A 20660-nucleotide genomic window follows, 5' to 3' on the forward strand; every position below is an offset into this window, starting at 1 on the left:
TACAGACCTGGTCAGGAGGGGACAGTAGAGACTATAGAGAGATGAATGTGGTCCAGACCTGGTCAGGAGGGGGACAGAGTAGAGACTATAGAGGACTGAATGTGGTCCAGACTTGGTCAGGAGGGAACAGTAGGACTTATAGGACTGAATGTGGTCCAGACTGGTCAGGAGGGGACAGTAGAGACTATAGGACTGAATGTGGTCCAGACCTGGTCAGGAGGGGACAGTAGAGACATAGAGGACTGATGTGGTCCAGACCTGGTCAGGAGGGGGACAGTAGAGACTATAGAGGACTGAATGTGGTCCAGGCCTGGCAGGAGGGGCGACGTAGAGACTATAGAGGACTGAATGTGGTCCAGGCTGGTAGGAGGGGGACAGTAAAGCTATATAGGACTGAAGTGGTCCAGACTGGTCAGGAGGGGGACAGTAGAGACTATAGAGGACTGAATGTGGTCCAGACCTGGTCAGGAGGGGGACAGTAGAGACTATAGAGGACTGAATGTGGTCCAGACTTGGTCAGGAGGGGACAGTAGAGACTATAGAGGACTGAATGTGGTCCAGACCTAGGTCAGGAGGGGGGACAGTAGGACTATAGAGGACTGAATGTGGTCCAGACCTGGTCAGGAGGGGGACAGTAGAGACTATAGAGGACGAATGTGGTCCAGACTGTCAGGAGGGGGACAGTAGAGACTATAGAGGACTGAATGTGGTCCAGACCTGGTCAGGAGGGGGACAGTAGAGACTATAGAGGACTGAATGTGGTCCAGACCTGGTCAGGAAGGGGACAGTAGAGACTATAGAGGACTGAATGTGGTCCAGACCTGGTAGGAGGGGACAGTAGAGACTATAGAGGACTGAATGTGGTCCAGACCTGGTCAGGAGGGGGACAGTAGAGACTATGAGGACTGAATGTGGTCCACCTGGTCAGGAGGGGGACAGAGAGACTATAGAGGACTGAATGTGGTCCAGCCTGGTCAGGAGGGGGACAGTAGAGACTATAGAGGACTGAATGTGGTCCAGACCTGGTCAGGAGGGGGACAAGTAAGACTATAGGACTGAATGTGGTCCAGACTGGTCAGGAGGGGGACAGTAGAGACTATAGAGGACTGAATGTGGTCCAGACCTGGTCAGGAGGGGACAGTAGAGACTATAAGGACTGAATGTGGTCCAGACCTGGTCAGGAGGGGACAGTAGAGACTATATAGGACTGAATGTGGTCCAGCCTGGTAGGAGGGGGACAGTAGAGACTATAGGAATGAATGTGGTCCAGACCTGGTCAGGAGGGGGACAGTAGAGACTATAGAGGACTGAATGTGGTCAGACCTGGTCAGGAGGGGAACAGTAGAGACTATAGAGGACTGATGTGGTCCAGACCTGGTCAGGAGGGGGACAGTAGAGACTATAGAGGACTGAATGTGGTCCAGACTTGGTCAGGAGGGGGACAGTAGAGACTATATAGGACTGAATGTGGTCCAGACCTGGTCAGGAGGGGAACAGTAGAGACTATAAGGACTGAATGTGATCCAGACTGGTCAGGAGGGGGACAGTAGAGACTATATAGGGCTGAATGTGGTCCAGACTTGTCAGGAGGGGGACAGTAGAGACTATATAGGACTGAATGTGGTCCAGACCTGGTCAGGAGGGGAACAGTAGAGACTATAGGACTGAATGTGGTCCAACTTGGTCAGAGAGGGGACAGTAGAGACTATAGAGGACTGAATGTGGTCAGACTTGGTCAGGAGGGACAGTAGAGACTATATAGGACTGATGTGGTCAGACCTGGTCAGGAGGGGGACAGTAGAGACTATAGAGGACTGAGTGTGGTCAGACCTGGTCAGGAGGGGACAGTAGAGACTATATAGGACTGAATGTGGTCCAGACTTGGTCAGGAGGGGACAAGTAGAGACTATATAGGACTGAATGTGGTCCAGACCTGGTCAGGAGGGAACAGGAGAGACTATAGAGGACTGAATGTGGTCCAGACCTGGTCAGGAGGGGGACAGTAGAGACTATAGAGGACTGAATGTGGTCCAGACTTGGTCAGGAGGGGAACAGTAGAGACTATAGAGGACTGATGTGGTCCAGATTGTCAGGAGGGAACAGTAGAGACTATATAGGACTGATGTGGTCAGACCGGTCAGGAGGGGGACAGTAGAGATATAGAGGACTGAATGTGGTCCAGACGGTCGGAGGGGGACAGTAGAGACTATAGAGGACTGGATGTGGTCCAGACTTGGTCAGGAGGGGACAGTAGAGACTATATAGGATGAATGTGGTCCAGACCTGGTCAGGAGGGACAGTAGAGACTATAGAGGACTGAATGTGGTCCAGACCTGGTCAGAGGGGACAGTAGAGACTATAGAGGACTGATGTGGTCAGACCGGTCAGGAGGGGGACAGTAGAGACTATAGAGGACTGAATGTGGTCCAGGCCTGGTCAGGAGGGGGACAGTAGAGACTATAGAGGACTGAATGTGGTCCAGCCTGGTCAGGAGGGGGGACGTAGAGACTATATAGGACTGAATGTGGTCAGACCTGGTCAGGAGGGGGACAGTAGAGACTATAGAGGACTGAATGTGGTCCAGACCTGGTCAGGAGGGGGACAGTAGAGACTATAGAGGACTGAATGTGGTCCAGACTGGTCAGGAGGGGGACAGTAGAGACTATAGAGGATGAATGTGTCAGACTGGTAGGAGGGGGACAGTAGAGCTACGGACTGAATGTGGTCCGACCTGGTCAGGAGGGGGACAGTAGAGACTATAGAGGACTGAATGTGGTCCAGACCTGGTCAGGAGGGGGACAGTAGAGATCTATAGAGGACTGAATGTGGTCCCGCCTGGTCAGGAGGGGGACAGTAGAGACTATAGAGGACTGAATGTGGTCCAGACCTGGTCAGGAGGGGGACAGTAGAGACTATAGAGGACTGAATGTGTGTCCAGACCTGGTCAGGAGGGGGACAGTAGAGACTATATAGGACGAATGTGGTCCAGACCTGGTCAGGAGGGGGACAGTAGAGACTATAGAGGACTGAATGTGGTCCAGACCTGGTCAGGAGGGGACAGTAGAGACTTAGAGGACTGAATGTGGTCCAGACCTGGTCAGGAGGGGGACAGTAGAGACTATGAGGATGAATGTGGTCCAGGCCTGGTCAGGAGGGGGACAGTAGGAGATATAGAGGAACTGAATGTGGTCCAGACCTGGTCAGGAGGGGGACAGTAAGACTATAGAGGACTGAATGTGTCCAGACTTGGTCAGGAGGGGGACAGTAGAGACTATAGGACTGAATGTGGTCCAGACTGGTCAGGAGGGGGACAGTAGAGACTATTAGGAGCTGAATGTGTCCAGTCCGACTGGTCAGGAGGGGACAGTAGAGATTATAAGGACTGAATGTGTCCAGACTGGTCAGGAGGGGGACAGTAGAGACTATAGACTGAATGTGGTCCAGACCTTGTCAGGAGGGGGCAGTAGAGACTATATAGGACTGAATGTGGTCCAGACCTGGTCAGGAGGGGAACAGTAGAGACTATAGAGGACTGAATGTGGTCCAGACTTGGTCAGGAGGGGGACAGTAGAGACTATATAGAGGACTGAATGTGGTCCAGACTTGGTCAGGAGGGGACAGTAGAGACTATAGAGGACTGAATGTGGTCCAGACTGGTCAGGAGGGGACAGTAGAGACTATAAGGACTGAATGTGGTCAGACCTGGTCAGGAGGGGGACAGTAGAGACTATAGAGGACTGAATGTGGTCCAGACCTGGTCAGGAGAGGGGACAGTAGAGACTATGAGGACTGAATGTGGTCCAGACTGGTCAGGAGGGGACAGTAAGGACTTATAGGACTGAATGTGGTCCAGACCTGGTCAGGAGGGGACAGTAGAGACTATAGAGGACTGAATGTGGTCCAGACTGGTCAGGAGGGGACATAGAGACTATAGAGGACTGATGTGGTCCAGACCTGGTCAGGAGGGGGACAGTAGAGACTATAGAGGACTGAATGTGGCAGACCTGGTCAGGAGGGGGACAGTAGAGACTATAGAGGACTGAATGTGGTCCAGGCTGGTCAGGAGGGGGACAGTAGAGACTATATAGGACTGAATGTGTCCAGCCTGGTCAGGAGGGGACAGTAGAGACTATAGAGGACTGAATGTGGTCCAGCTTGGTCAGGAGGGGGACAGTAAGACTATAAGGACTGAATGTGGATCCAGAATGGTCAGGAGGGGGACAGTAGAGACTATAGGACGAATGGGTCCAGACTGGTCAGGAGGGGGACAGTAGAGACTATATAGGACTGAATGTGGTCCAGACTTGGTCAGGAGGGGACAGTAGAGACTATATAGGACTGAATGTGGTCCAGACCTGGTCAGGAGGGGAACAGTAGAGACTATATAGGACTGAATGTGGTCCAGACTTGGTCAGGAGGGGGACAGTAGAGACTATATAGGACTGAATGTGGTCCAGACTTGGTCAGGAGGGGGACAGTAGAGACTATATAGGACTGAATGTGGTCCAGACCTGGTCAGGAGGGGAACAGTAGAGACTATTAGAGGATGAATGTGGTCCAGACTTGGTCAGGAGGGGGACAGTAGAGACTATAGAGGACTGAATGTGGTCCAGACTGGTGCAGGAGGGGACTAGTAGAGACTATAGAGGACTGAATGTGGTCCAGACTTGGTCAGGAGGGGAACAGTTAGAGACTATATAGACTGATGTGGTACAGACTGGTCAGGAGGGGGACAGTAGAGACTATAGAGGATGAATGTGGTCCAGACCTGGTCAGGAGGGGGACAGTAGAGACTATAGAGGACTGAATGTGGTCCAGACTTGGTCAGGAGGGGACAGTAGAGAATATATAGGACTGAATGTGGTCCAGACCTTGGTCAGGAGGGGACAGTAGAGAATATAGAGGACTGAATGTGGTCCAGACTGGTCAGGAGGGGACAGTAGAGACTATAGAGACTGATGTGGTCCAGACCTGGTCAGGAGGGGACAGTAGAGACTATATAGGACTGAATGTGGTCCAGGCCTGGTAGGAGGGGGACAGTAGAGACTAATAGAGGACTGAATGTGGTCCAGGCTGGTCAGGAGGGGGACAGAGACTATATAGGACTGAATGTGGTCCAGACTGGTCAGGAGGGGGACAGTAGAGACTATAGAGGACTGAATGTGGTCCAGACCTGGTCAGGAGGGGGACAGTAGAGAATATAGAGGACTGAATGTGGTCCAGACTGGGTCAGGAGGGGGACAGTAGAGACTATTAGAGAGAATGTGGTCCAGACTGGTCAGGAGGGGGACAGTAGAGACTTAGAGGACTGAATGTGGTCAGACTGGTCAGGGGGGGACAGTAGAGACTATAGAGGACTGAATGTGGTTCCAGACCTGGTCAGGAGGGGGACAGTAGAGACTATAGAGGACTGAATGTGTCCAGACCTGGTCAGGAGGGGGACAGTAGAGACTATATAGGACTGAATGTGGTCCAGACCTGGTCAGGAAGGGGACAGTAGAGACTATAGAGGACTGAATGTGGTCCAGACTTGGTCGGAGGGGGGACAGTAGAGACTATATAGGACTGAATGTGTCCAGACCTGGTAGGAGGGGGACAGTAGAGACTATAGAGGACTGAATGTGGTCCAGACCGGTCAGGAGGGGGACAGTAGGACTATAAGGACTGAATGTGGTCAGGCCTGGTCAGGAGGGGGACAGTAGAGACTATAGAGGACTGAATGTGGGCCAGACTGGTCAGGAGGGGGACAGTAAGACTATATAGGACTGAATGTGGTCAGACTGGTCAGGAGGGGGACAGTAGAGACTATAGAGGACTGAATGTGGTCCAGACCTGGTCAGGAGGGGGACAGTAGAGACTATAGAGGACTGAATGTGGTCCAGACCTGGTCAGGAGGGGGACAGTAGAGACTATATAGGACGAATGTGGTCCAGGCCTGGTCAGGAGGGGGACAGTAGAGACTATAGAGGACTGAATGTGGTCCAGACCTGGTCAGGAGGGGACAGTAGAGACTATAGAGGACTGAAGTGTCCAGACTGGTCAGAGGGGGACCGTAGAGACTATAGGGACTGAATGTGGTCCAGACCTGGTCAGGAGGGGAACCAGTAGAGACTATAGAGGACTGAATGTGGTCCAGCCTGGTCAGGAGGGGACAGTAGAGACTATAGAGGACTGAATGTGGTCCAGACTTGGTCAGGAGGGGGACAGTAGGACTTTATAGGACTGAATGTGGTCCAGACCTGGTCAGGAGGGGACAGTAGAGACTATAAGGACTGAATGTGTCCAGACTGGTCAGGAGGGGGACAGTAGAGACTATAAGGACTGAATGTGGTCCAGACTGGTCAGGAGGGGGGCAAGTGAGACTATATAGGACTGAATGTGGTCCAGGCCTGGTCAGGAGGGGACAGTAGAGACTATAGAGGACTGAATGTGGTCCAGACTGGTCAGGAGGGGGACAGTAGAGACTATAGAGGACTGAATGTGGTCCAGACTGGTCAGGAGGGGACAGTAGAGACATATAAGGACTGATGTGGTCAGACCTGGTCAGGAGGGGGACAGTAGAGACTATAGAGGCTGAGTGTGGTCAGACCTGGTCAGGAGGGGACAGTAGAGGACTATATAGGACTGAATGTGGCCAGACTGGTCAGGAGGGGGACAGTAGAGACTATTAGGACTGAAGGTGCAGGACCCGTGGCAGGAGGGGACAGTAGAGACTATAGAGGACTGAATGTGGTCCAGACTTGGTCAGGAGGGGGACAGTAGAGACTATAGAGGACTGAATTGTGGTCCAGACTTGGTCAGGAGGGGAACAGTAGAGACTATAGAGGACTGAATGTGGTCCGACTTGGTCAGGAGGGGACAGTAGAGACTATATAGGACGATGTGGTCAGACTGGTCAGGAGGGGGACAGTAGAGACTATAGAGGACTGAATGTGGTCCAGACCTGGTCAGGAGGGGGACAGTAGAGACTATAGAGGACTGAATGTGGTCCAGACTGGTCAGGAGGGGGCAACAGTAGAACTATATAGGACTGAATGTGGTCCAGACCTGGTCAGGAGGGGGAACAGTAGAGACTATAGAGGATGAATGTGGCTCAGACTGTGTCAGGAGGGGAACAGTAGAGACTAAGTAGGATGATGTGGTCCAGACCTGGTCAGGAGGGGGACAGTAGAGACTATAGAGGACTGAATGTGGTCCAGGCCTGGTCAGGAGGGGACAGTAGAGACTATAGAGGACTGAATGTGGTCCAGGCCTGGTCAGGAGGGGGACGTAAAGACATATATAGGACTGAATGTGGTCCAGACTGGTCAGGAGGGGGACAGTAGAGACTATAGAGGACTGAATGTGGTCCAGACCTGGTCAGGAGGGGGACAGTAGAGACTATAGAGGACTGAATGTGGTCCCGACTTGGTCAGGAGGGGGAAAGTAGAGACTATAGAGGACTGAATGTGGTCCAGACCTGTCAGGAGGGGGAAAGTAGAGACTATAGAGGACTGAATGTGGTCCAGACCTGGTCAGGAGGGGACAGTAGAGACTATAGAGGACTGAATGTGTCCAGACCGGTCAGGAGGGGGACAGTAGAGACTATAAGAGGACTGAATGTGGTCCAGCCTGGTCAGGAGGGGGACAGTAGAGACTATAGAAGGACTGAATGTGGTCCAGCCTGGTCAGGAGGGGGACAGTAGAGACTATAGAGGACTGAATGTGGTCCAGACTGTCGGAGGGGGGACAGTAGAGACTATATAGAGAATGTGGTCCAGACCTGGTCAGGAGGGGACAGTAGAACTATAGAGGACTGAATGTGGTCCAGACCGCGTCAGGAGGGGGACAGTAGGACGATAGAGACTGAATGTGGTCCAGACCTGGTCAGGAGGGGGACAGTAGAGACTATAGAGGACTGAATGTGGTCCAGGCTGGTCAGGAGGGGGACAGTAGAGACTATAGAGGACTGAATGTGGTCCAGGACTGGTCGAGAGGGGACAGTATAGGACTATAGAGGATGAATGTGATCCGACTTGTTCAGGAGGGGGACAGTAGAGACTATATAGGACTGAATGTGGTCCAGACTTGGTCAGGAGGGGGACAGTAGAGACTATATAGGACTGAATGTGGTCCAGACCTGGTCAGGAGGGGAACAGTAGAGACTATATAGGACTGAATGTGATCCAGACTTGGTCAGGAGGGGGACAGTAGAGACTATATAGGACTGAATGTGGTCCAGACTTGGTCAGGAGGGGGACAGTAGAGACTATATAGGACTGAATGTGGTCCAGACCTGGTCAGGAGGGGAACAGTAGAGACTATAGAGGACTGAATGTGGTCCAGACCTTGGTCAGGAGGGGGACAGTAGAGACTATAGAGGACTGAATGTGGTCCAGACTTGGTCAGGAGGGGAACAGTAGAGACTATAGAGGACTGAATGTGGTCCAGACTTGGTCAGGAGGGGAACAGTAGAGACTATATAGGACTGAGTGTGGTACAGACCTGGTCAGGAGGGGGACAGTAGAGACTATAGAGGACTGAATGTGGTCCAGACCTGGTCAGGAGGGGGACAGTAGAGACTATAGAGGACTGAATGTGGTCCAGACTTGGTCAGGAGGGGAACAGTAGAGACTATATAGGACTGAATGTGGTCCAGACCTGGTCAGGAGGGGAACAGTAGAGACTATAGAGGACTGAATGTGGTCCAGACCTGGTCAGGAGGGGAACAGTAGAGACTATAGAGGACTGAGTGTGGTCCAGACCTGGTCAGGAGGGGGACAGTAGAGACTATAGAGGACTGAATGTGGTCCAGGCCTGGTCAGGAGGGGGACAGTAGAGACTATAGAGGACTGAATGTGGTCCAGGCCTGGTCAGGAGGGGGACAGTAAAGACTATATAGGACTGAATGTGGTCCAGGCCTGGTCAGGAGGGGGACAGTAGAGACTATAGAGGACTGAATGTGGTCCAGACCTGGTCAGGAGGGGGACAGTATAGACTATAGAGGACTGAATGTGATCCAGACTTGGTCAGGCAGGGGACAGTAGAGACTATATAGGACTGAATGTGGTCCAGACTTGGTCAGGAGGGGGACAGTAGAGACTATATAGGACTGAATGTGGTCCAGACTTGGTCAGGAGGGGGACAGTAGAGACTATATAGGACTGAATGTGGTCCAGACCTGGTCAGGAGGGGAACAGTAGAGACTATATAGGACTGAATGTGATCCAGACTTGGTCAGGAGGGGGACAGTAGAGACTATATAGGACTGAATGTGGTCCAGACTTGGTCAGGAGGGGGACAGTAGAGACTATATAGGACTGAATGTGGTCCAGACCTGGTCAGGAGGGGAACAGTAGAGACTATAGAGGACTGAATGTGGTCCAGACTTGGTCAGGAGGGGGACAGTAGAGACTATAGAGGACTGAATGTGGTCCAGACTTGGTCAGGAGGGGATTAGTAGAGACTATAGAGGACTGAATGTGGTCCAGACTTGGTCAGGAGGGGAACAGTAGAGACTATATAGGACTGAGTGTGGTACAGACCTGGTCAGGAGGGGGACAGTAGAGACTATAGAGGACTGAATGTGGTCCAGACCTGGTCAGGAGGGGGACAGTAGAGACTATAGAGGACTGAATGTGGTCCAGACTTGGTCAGGAGGGGAACAGTAGAGACTATATAGGACTGAATGTGGTCCAGACCTGGTCAGGAGGGGAACAGTAGAGACTATAGAGGACTGAATGTGGTCCAGACCTGGTCAGGAGGGGAACAGTAGAGACTATAGAGGACTGAGTGTGGTCCAGACCTGGTCAGGAGGGGGACAGTAGAGACTATAGAGGACTGAATGTGGTCCAGGCCTGGTCAGGAGGGGGACAGTAGAGACTATAGAGGACTGAATGTGGTCCAGGCCTGGTCAGGAGGGGGACAGTAAAGACTATATAGGACTGAATGTGGTCCAGACCTGGTCAGGAGGGGGACAGTAGAGACTATAGAGGACTGAATGTGGTCCAGACCTGGTCAGGAGGGGGACAGTAGAGACTATAGAGGACTGAATGTGGTCCAGACTTGGTCAGGAGGGGGACAGTAGAGACTATAGAGGACTGAATGTGGTCCAGACCTGGTCAGGAGGGGGACAGTAGAGACTATAGAGGACTGAATGTGGTCCAGACCTGGTCAGGAGGGGGACAGTAGAGACTATAGAGGACTGAATGTGGTCCAGACCTGGTCAGGAGGGGGACAGTAGAGACTATAGAGGACTGAATGTGGTCCAGACCTGGTCAGGAGGGGGACAGTAGAGACTATAGAGGACTGAATGTGGTCCAGACCTGGTCAGGAAGGGGACAGTAGAGACTATAGAGGACTGAATGTGGTCCAGACCTGGTCAGGAGGGGGACAGTAGAGACTATATAGGACTGAATGTGGTCCAGACCTGGTCAGGAGGGGGACAGTAGAGACTATAGAGGACTGAATGTGGTCCAGACCTGGTCAGGAGGGGGACAGTAGAGACTATAGAGGACTGAATGTGGTCCAGGCCTGGTCAGGAGGGGGACAGTAGAGACTATAGAGGACTGAATGTGGTCCAGACCTGGTCAGGAGGGGGACAGTATAGACTATATAGGACTGAATGTGGTCCAGACTTGGTCAGGAGGGGGACAGTAGAGACTATAGAGGACTGAATGTGGTCCAGACCTGGTCAGGAGGGGGACAGTAGAGACTATAGAGGACTGAATGTGGTCCAGACCTGGTCAGGAGGGGGACAGTAGAGACTATATAGGACTGAATGTGGTCCAGGCCTGGTCAGGAGGGGGACAGTAGAGACTATAGAGGACTGAATGTGGTCCAGACCTGGTCAGGAGGGGGACAGTAGAGACTATAGAGGACTGAATGTGGTCCAGACCTGGTCAGGAGGGGGACAGTAGAGACTATAGAGGACTGAATGTGGTCCAGACCTGGTCAGGAGGGGAACAGTAGAGACTATAGAGGACTGAATGTGGTCCAGACCTGGTCAGGAGGGGGACAGTAGAGACTATAGAGGACTGAATGTGGTCCAGACTTGGTCAGGAGGGGGACAGTAGAGACTATATAGGACTGAATGTGGTCCAGACCTGGTCAGGAGGGGAACAGTAGAGACTATATAGGACTGAATGTGATCCAGACTTGGTCAGGAGGGGGACAGTAGAGACTATATAGGACTGAATGTGGTCCAGACTTGGTCAGGAGGGGGACAGTAGAGACTATATAGGACTGAATGTGGTCCAGACCTGGTCAGGAGGGGAACAGTAGAGACTATAGAGGACTGAATGTGGTCCAGACTTGGTCAGGAGGGGGACAGTAGAGACTATAGAGGACTGAATGTGGTCCAGACTTGGTCAGGAGGGGAACAGTAGAGACTATATAGGACTGAGTGTGGTACAGACCTGGTCAGGAGGGGGACAGTAGAGACTATAGAGGACTGAGTGTGGTACAGACCTGGTCAGGAGGGGGACAGTAGAGACTATATAGGACTGAATGTGGTCCAGACTTGGTCAGGAGGGGGACAGTAGAGACTATATAGGACTGAATGTGGTCCAGACCTGGTCAGGAGGGGAACAGTAGAGACTATAGAGGACTGAATGTGGTCCAGACTTGGTCAGGAGGGGGACAGTAGAGACTATAGAGGACTGAATGTGGTCCAGACTTGGTCAGGAGGGGAACAGTAGAGACTATAGAGGACTGAATGTGGTCCAGACTTGGTCAGGAGGGGAACAGTAGAGACTATATAGGACTGAGTGTGGTACAGACCTGGTCAGGAGGGGGACAGTAGAGACTATAGAGGACTGAATGTGGTCCAGACCTGGTCAGGAGGGGGACAGTAGAGACTATAGAGGACTGGATGTGGTCCAGACTTGGTCAGGAGGGGAACAGTAGAGACTATATAGGACTGAATGTGGTCCAGACCTGGTCAGGAGGGGAACAGTAGAGACTATAGAGGACTGAATGTGGTCCAGACCTGGTCAGGAGGGGAACAGTAGAGACTATAGAGGACTGAGTGTGGTCCAGACCTGGTCAGGAGGGGGACAGTAGAGACTATAGAGGACTGAATGTGGTCCAGGCCTGGTCAGGAGGGGGACAGTAGAGACTATAGAGGACTGAATGTGGTCCAGGCCTGGTCAGGAGGGGGACTGTAAAGACTATATAGGACTGAATGTGGTCCAGACCTGGTCAGGAGGGGGACAGTAGAGACTATAGAGGACTGAATGTGGTCCAGACCTGGTCAGGAGGGGGACAGTAGAGACTATAGAGGACTGAATGTGGTCCAGACTTGGTCAGGAGGGGGACAGTAGAGACTATAGAGGACTGAATGTGGTCCAGACCTGGTCAGGAGGGGGACAGTAGAGACTATAGAGGACTGAATGTGGTCCAGACCTGGTCAGGAGGGGGACAGTAGAGACTATAGAGGACTGAATGTGGTCCAGACCTGGTCAGGAGGGGGACAGTAGAGATTATAGAGGACTGAATGTGGTCCAGGCCTGGTCAGGAGGGGGACAGTAGAGACTATAGAGGACTGAATGTGGTCCAGACCTGGTCAGGAGGGGGACAGTAGAGACTATAGAGGACTGAATGTGGTCCAGACCTGGTCAGGAGGGGGACAGTAGAGACTATATAGGACTGAATGTGGTCCAGACCTGGTCAGGAGGGGGACAGTAGAGACTATAGAGGACTGAATGTGGTCCAGACCTGGTCAGGAGGGGGACAGTAGAGACTATAGAGGACTGAATGTGGTCCAGACCTGGTCAGGAGGGGGACAGTAGAGACTATAGAGGACTGAATGTGGTCCAGGCCTGGTCAGGAGGGGGACAGTAGAGACTATAGAGGACTGAATGTGGTCCAGACCTGGTCAGGAGGGGGACAGTATAGACTATAGAGGACTGAATGTGATCCAGACTTGGTCAGGAGGGGGACAGTAGAGACTATATAGGACTGAATGTGGTCCAGACTTGGTCAGGAGGGGGACAGTAGAGACTATATAGGACTGAATGTGGTCCAGACCTGGTCAGGAGGGGAACAGTAGAGACTATATAGGACTGAATGTGATCCAGACTTGGTCAGGAGGGGGACAGTAGAGACTATATAGGACTGAATGTGGTCCAGACTTGGTCAGGAGGGGGACAGTAGAGACTATATAGGACTGAATGTGGTCCAGACCTGGTCAGGAGGGGAACAGTAGAGACTATAGAGGACTGAATGTGGTCCAGACTTGGTCAGGAGGGGGACAGTAGAGACTATAGAGGACTGAATGTGGTCCAGACTTGGTCAGGAGGGGAACAGTAGAGACTATAGAGGACTGAATGTGGTCCAGACTTGGTCAGGAGGGGAACAGTAGAGACTATATAGGACTGAGTGTGGTACAGACCTGGTCAGGAGGGGGACAGTAGAGACTATAGAGGACTGAATGTGGTCCAGACCTGGTCAGGAGGGGGACAGTAGAGACTATAGAGGACTGAATGTGGTCCAGACTTGGTCAGGAGGGGAACAGTAGAGACTATATAGGACTGAATGTGGTCCAGACCTGGTCAGGAGGGGAACAGTAGAGACTATATAGGACTGAATGTGATCCAGACTTGGTCAGGAGGGGGACAGTAGAGACTATATAGGACTGAATGTGGTCCAGACCTGGTCAGGAGGGGGACAGAGAGACTATAGAGGACTGAATGTGGTCCAGACCTGGTCAGGAGGGGGACAGTAGAGACTATAGAGGACTGAATGGGGTCCAGACCTGGTCAGGAGGGGGACAGTAGAGACTATAGAGGACTGAATGTGGTCCAGACCTGGTCAGGAAGGGGACAGTAGAGACTATAGAGGACTGAATGTGGTCCAGACCTGGTCAGGAAGGGGACAGTAGAGACTATAGAGGACTGAATGTGGTCCAGACCTGGTCAGGAGGGGGACAGTAGAGACTATATAGGACTGAATGTGGTCCAGACCTGGTCAGGAGGGGAACAGTAGAGACTATAGAGGACTGAATGTGATCCAGACTTGGTCAGGAGGGGGACAGTAGAGACTATATAGGACTGAATGTGGTCCAGACTTGGTCAGGAGGGGGACAGTAGAGACTATATAGGACTGAATGTGGTCCAGACTTGGTCAGGAGGGGGACAGTAGAGACTATATAGGACTGAATGTGGTCCAAACCTGGTCAGGAGGGGAACAGTAGAGACTATATAGGACTGAATGTGATCCAGACTTGGTCAGGAGGGGGACAGTAGAGACTATATAGGACTGAATGTGGTCCAGACTTGGTCAGGAGGGGGACAGTAGAGACTATATAGGACTGAATGTGGTCCAGACCTGGTCAGGAGGGGAACAGTAGAGACTATAGAGGACTGAATGTGGTCCAGACTTGGTCAGGAGGGGGACAGTAGAGACTATAGAGGACTGAATGTGGTCCAGACTTGGTCAGGAGGGGAACAGTAGAGACTATAGAGGACTGAATGTGGTCCAGACTTGGTCAGGAGGGGAACAGTAGAGACTATATAGGACTGAATGTGGTACAGACCTGGTCAGGAGGGGGACAGTAGAGACTATAGAGGACTGAATGTGGTCCAGACCTGGTCAGGAGGGGGACAGTAGAGACTATAGAGGACTGGATGTGGTCCAGACTTGGTCAGGAGGGGAACAGTAGAGACTATATAGGACTGAATGTGGTCCAGACCTGGTCAGGAGGGGAACAGTAGAGACTATAGAGGACTGAATGTGGTCCAGACCTGGTCAGGAGGGGAACAGTAGAGACTATAGAGGACTGAGTGTGGTCCAGACCTGGTCAGGAGGGGGACAGTAGAGACTATAGAGGACTGAATGTGGTCCAGGCCTGGTCAGGAGGGGGACAGTAGAGACTATAGAGGACTGAATGTGGTCCAGGCCTGGTCAGGAGGGGGACTGTAAAGACTATATAGGACTGAATGTGGTCCAGACCTGGTCAGGAGGGGGACAGTAGAGACTATAGAGGACTGAATGTGGTCCAGACCTGGTCAGGAGGGGGACAGTAGAGACTATAGAGGACTGAATGTGGTCCAGACTTGGTCAGGAGGGGGACAGTAGAGACTATAGAGGACTGAATGTGGTCCAGACCTGGTCAGGAGGGGGACAGTAGAGACTATAGAGGACTGAATGTGGTCCAGACCTGGTCAGGAGGGGGACAGTAGAGACTATAGAGGACTGAATGTGGTCCAGACCTGGTCAGGAGGGGGACAGTAGAGATTATAGAGGACTGAATGTGGTCCAGGCCTGGTCAGGAGGGGGACAGTAGAGACTATAGAGGACTGAATGTGGTCCAGACCTGGTCAGGAGGGGGACAGTAGAGACTATAGAGGACTGAATGTGGTCCAGACCTGGTCAGGAGGGGGACAGTAGAGACTATATAGGACTGAATGTGGTCCAGACCTGGTCAGGAGGGGGACAGTAGAGACTATAGAGGACTGAATGTGGTCCAGACCTGGTCAGGAGGGGGACAGTAGAGACTATAGAGGACTGAATGTGGTCCAGACCTGGTCAGGAGGGGGACAGTAGAGACTATAGAGGACTGAATGTGGTCCAGACCTGGTCAGGAGGGGGACAGTATAGACTATAGAGGACTGAATGTGATCCAGACCTGGTCAGGAGGGGGACAGTAGAGACTATATAGGACTGAATGTGGTCCAGACTTGGTCAGGAGGGGGACAGTAGAGACTATATAGGACTGAATGTGGTCCAGACCTGGTCAGGAGGGGAACAGTAGAGACTATATAGGACTGAATGTGATCCAGACTTGGTCAGGAGGGGGACAGTGGAGACTATATAGGACTGAATGTGGTCCAGACTTGGTCAGGAGGGGGACAGTAGAGACTATATAGGACTGAATGTGGTCCAGACCTGGTCAGGAGGGGAACAGTAGAGACTATAGAGGACTGAATGTGGTCCAGACTTGGTCAGGAGGGGGACAGTAGAGACTATAGAGGACTGAATGTGGTCCAGACTTGGTCAGGAGGGGAACAGTAGAGACTATAGAGGACTGAATGTGGTCCAGACTTGGTCAGGAGGGGAACAGTAGAGACTATATAGGACTGAGTGTGGTACAGACCTGGTCAGGAGGGGGACAGTAGAGACTATAGAGGACTGAATGTGGTCCAGACCTGGTCAGGAGGGGGACAGTAGAGACTATAGAGGACTGAATGTGGTCCAGACTTGGTCAGGAGGGGAACAGTAGAGACTATATAGGACTGAATGTGGTCCAGACCTGGTCAGGAGGGGAACAGTAGAGACTATAGAGGACTGAATGTGGTCCAGACCTGGTCAGGAGGGGAACAGTAGAGACTATAGAGGACTGAATGTGGTCCAGACTTGGTCAGGAGGGGGACAGTAAAGACTATATAGGACTGAATGTGGTCCAGACCTGGTCAGGAGGGGGACAGTAGAGACTATAGAGGACTGAATGTGGTCCAGACTTGGTCAGGAGGGGGACAGTAGAGACTATAGAGGACTGAATGTGGTCCAGACCTGGTCAGGAGGGGGACAGTAGAGACTATAGAGGACTGAATGTGGTCCAGACCTGGTCAGGAGGGGGACAGTAGAGACTATAGAGGACTGAATGTGGTCCAGACCTGGTCAGGAGGGGGACAGTAGAGACTATAGAGGACTGAATGTGGTCCAGACCTGGTCAGGAGGGGGACAGTAGAGACTATAGAGGACTGAATGTGGTCCAGGCCTGGTCAGGAGGGGGACAGTAGAGACTATAGAGGACTGAATGTGGTCCAGACCTGGTCAGGAGGGGGACAGTAGAGACTATAGAGGACTGAATGTGGTCCAGACCTGGTCAGGAAGGGGACAGTAGAGACTATAGAGGACTGAATGTGGTCCAGACCTGGTCAGGAGGGGGACAGTAGAGACTATATAGGACTGAATGTGGTCCAGACCTGGTCAGGAGGGGGACAGTAGAGACTATAGAGGACTGAATGTGGTCCAGACCTGGTCAGGAGGGGGACAGTAGAGACTATAGAGGACTGAATGTGGTCCAGACCTGGTCAGGAGGGGGACAGTAGAGACTATAGAGGACTGAATGTGGTCCAGGCCTGGTCAGGAGGGGGACAGTAGAGACTATAGAGGACTGAATGTGGTCCAGACTTGGTCAGGAGGGGGACAGTAGAGACTATAGAGGACTGAATGTGGTCCAGACTTGGTCAGGAGGGGGACAGTAGAGACTATAGAGGACTGAATGTGGTCCAGGCCTGGTCAGGAGGGGGACAGTAGAGACTATAGAGGACTGAATGTGGTCCAGACCTGGTCAGGAGGGGGACAGTAGAGGGCCATGTCCAGGCTGCCAGGCCTCAGCAGGGCTGGGTCTATCAGGTCTGGACCACTTCTGGCAGCCAGGACATACACACACACACACAAATGCAGAAAGAAAAGGAAACAAGCGAACTGCTAAACAAAAGTTATCTTACTCACTAAATGATTGTGCTGGTAAACTGCTAAGCAAAATGAATCTTACTCACTAAATGATTGTGCTGGTAAACTGCTAAGCAAAATGAATCTTACTCACTAAATGATTGTGCTGGTAAACTGCTAAGCAAAATGAATCTTACTCACTAAATGATTGTGCTGGTAAACTGCTAAGCAAAATGAATCTTACTCACTAAATGATTGTGCTGATAAACTGCTAAGCAAAAGTTATCTTACTCACTAAATGATAGTGCTGGTAAAATAACTGTTGATCATTTGATTGAACATAAAAAAGCAGACTAAGCAAAGCCTAATGAAATGTATGTAAAACATATGACAGCAGTGTCCGCTCTAGGTGCCCCCTTCCTGTCTCCATACCCTGTAGTCCCTCCACCCCGTCCAGCTGGGTGACCACCTGGTCAGTGACCCCTGTGTTGTCATGACCTCTCCTGGGGGTCAATGAGTCAAACTCATCAGAGAACAGGAAGCAGGGCTTAGCAGCCTGAGCTCTACAGTTGAACAGAAACACAGGGAGGCATGGGTTAACACAACACCACAGTTTAGTTACAGTGTAGTTTACAGTAGAGGGAAACGAACATAGGGAGGCATGGGTTAACACAACACCACAGTTTAGTTACAGTGTAGTTTACAGTAGAGGGAAACGAACATAGGGAGGCATGGGTTAACACAACACCACAGTTTAGTTACAGTGTAGTTTACAGTAGAGGGAAACGAACACAGGGAGGCATGGGTTAACACAACACCACAGTTTAGTTACAGTGTAGTTTACAGTAGAGGGAAACGAACATAGGGAGGCATGGGTTAACACAACACCACAGTTTAGTTACAGTGTAGTTTACAGTAGAGGGAAACGAACATAGGGAGGCATGGGTTAACACAACACCACAGTTTAGTTACAGTGTAGTTTACAGTAGAGGGAAACGAACATAGGGAGGCATGGGTTAACACAACACCACAGTTTAGTTACAGTGTAGTTTACAGTAGAGGGAAACGAACACAGGGAGGCATGGGTTAACACAACACCACAGTTTAGTTACAGTGTAGTTTACAGTAGAGGGAAACGAACATAGGGAGGCATGGGTTAACAACGCCACCACAGTTTAGTTACAGTGTAGTTTACAGTAGAGGGAAACGAACATAGGGAGGCATGGGTTAACACAACACCACAGTTTAGTTACAGTGTAGTTTACAGTAGAGGGAAACGAACATAGGGAGGCATGGGTTAACACCACAGTTTAGTTACAGTGTAGTTTACAGTAGAGGGAAACAAACATAGGGAGGCATGGGTTAACACAACACCACAGTTTAGTTACAGTGTAGTTTACAGTAGAGGGAAACGAACATAGGGAGGCATGGGTTAACACAACACCACAGTTTAGTTACAGTGTAGTTTACAGTAGAGGGAAACGAACATAGGGAGGCATGGGTTAACACAACACCACAGTTTAGTTACAGTGTAGTTTACAGTAGAGGGAAACGAACATAGGGAGGCATGGGTTAACAACGCCACCACAGTTTAGTTACAGTGTAGTTTACAGTAGAGGGAAACGAACATAGGGAGGCATGGGTTAACAACGCCACCACAGTTTAGTTACAGTGTAGTTTACAGTAGAGGGAAACGAACATAGGGAGGCATGGGTTAACACAACACCACAGTTTAGTTACAGTGTAGTTTACAGTAGAGGGAAACGAACATAGGGAGGCATGGGTTAACACAACACCACAGTTTAGTTACAGTGTAGTTTACAGTAGAGGGAAACAAACATAGGGAGGCATGGGTTAACAACGCCACCACAGTTTAGTTACAGTGTAGTTTGCAGTAGAGGGAAACGAACATAGGGAGGCATGGGTTAACACAACACCACAGTTTAGTTACAGTGTAGTTTACAGTAGAGGGAAACGAACATAGGGAGGCATGGGTTAACACAACACCACAGTTTAGTTACAGTGTAGTTTACAGTAGAGGGAAACGAACACAGGGAGGCATGGGTTAACACAACACCACAGTTTAGTTACAGTGTAGTTTACAGTAGAGGGAAACGAACATAGGGAGGCATGGGTTAACAACGCCACCACAGTTTAGTTACAGTGTAGTTTACAGTAGAGGGAAACGAACATAGGGAGGCATGGGTTAACACAACACCACAGTTTAGTTACAGTGTAGTTGACAGTAGAGGGAAACGAACATAGGGAGGCATGGGTTAACACAACACCACAGTTTAGTTACAGTGTAGTTTACAGTAGAGGGAAACAAACATAGGGAGGCATGGGTTAACACAACACCACAGTTTAGTTACAGTGTAGTTTACAGTAGAGGGAAACGAACATAGGGAGGCATGGGTTAACACAACACCACAGTTTAGTTACAGTGTAGTTTACAGTAGAGGGAAACGAACATAGGGAGGCATGGGTTAACAACGCCACCACAGTTTAGTTACAGTGTAGTTTACAGTAGAGGGAAACGAACATAGGGAGGCATGGGTTAACAACGCCACCACAGTTTAGTTACAGTGTAGTTTACAGTAGAGGGAAACGAACATAGGGAGGCATGGGTTAACACAACACCACAGTTTAGTTACAGTGTAGTTTACAGTAGAGGGAAACGAACATAGGGAGGCATGGGTTAACACAACACCACAGTTTAGTTACAGTGTAGTTTACAGTAGAGGGAAACAAACATAGGGAGGCATGGGTTAACAACGCCACCACAGTTTAGTTACAGTGTAGTTTACAGTAGAGGGAAACGAACATAGGGAGGCATGGGTTAACACAACACCACAGTTTAGTTACAGTGTAGTTTACAGTAGAGGGAAACGAACATAGGGAGGCATGGGTTAACACAACACCACAGTTTAGTTACAGTGTAGTTTACAGTAGAGGGAAACAAACATAGGGAGGCATGGGTTAACAACGCCACCACAGTTTAGTTACAGTGTAGTTTACAGTAGAGGGAAACGAACATAGGGAGGTATGGGTTAACACAACACCACAGTTTAGTTACAGTGTAGTTTACAGTAGAGGGAAACGAACATAGGGAGGCATGGGTTAACACAACACCACAGTTTAGTTACAGTGTAGTTTACAGTAGAGGGAAACGAACATAGGGAGGCATGGGTTAACAACGCCACCACAGTTTAGTTACAGTGTAGTTTACAGTAGAGGGAAACGAACATAGGGAGGCATGGGTTAACACAACACCACAGTTT

The 20660-nt window shown here is 50.8% G+C and overlaps 1 pseudogene; it reads right to left on the reverse strand.

The window, feature by feature from the left end:
- LOC120022023 overlaps positions 1–20660 on the reverse strand; it is a 48238-nt pseudogene that overhangs the window by 10016 nt on the left and 17562 nt on the right.

Source organism: Salvelinus namaycush, chromosome 27 (genome assembly GCF_016432855.1).
Source record: "Salvelinus namaycush isolate Seneca chromosome 27, SaNama_1.0, whole genome shotgun sequence".
NCBI classification, from domain to species: Eukaryota; Metazoa; Chordata; class Actinopteri; order Salmoniformes; family Salmonidae; genus Salvelinus; species Salvelinus namaycush.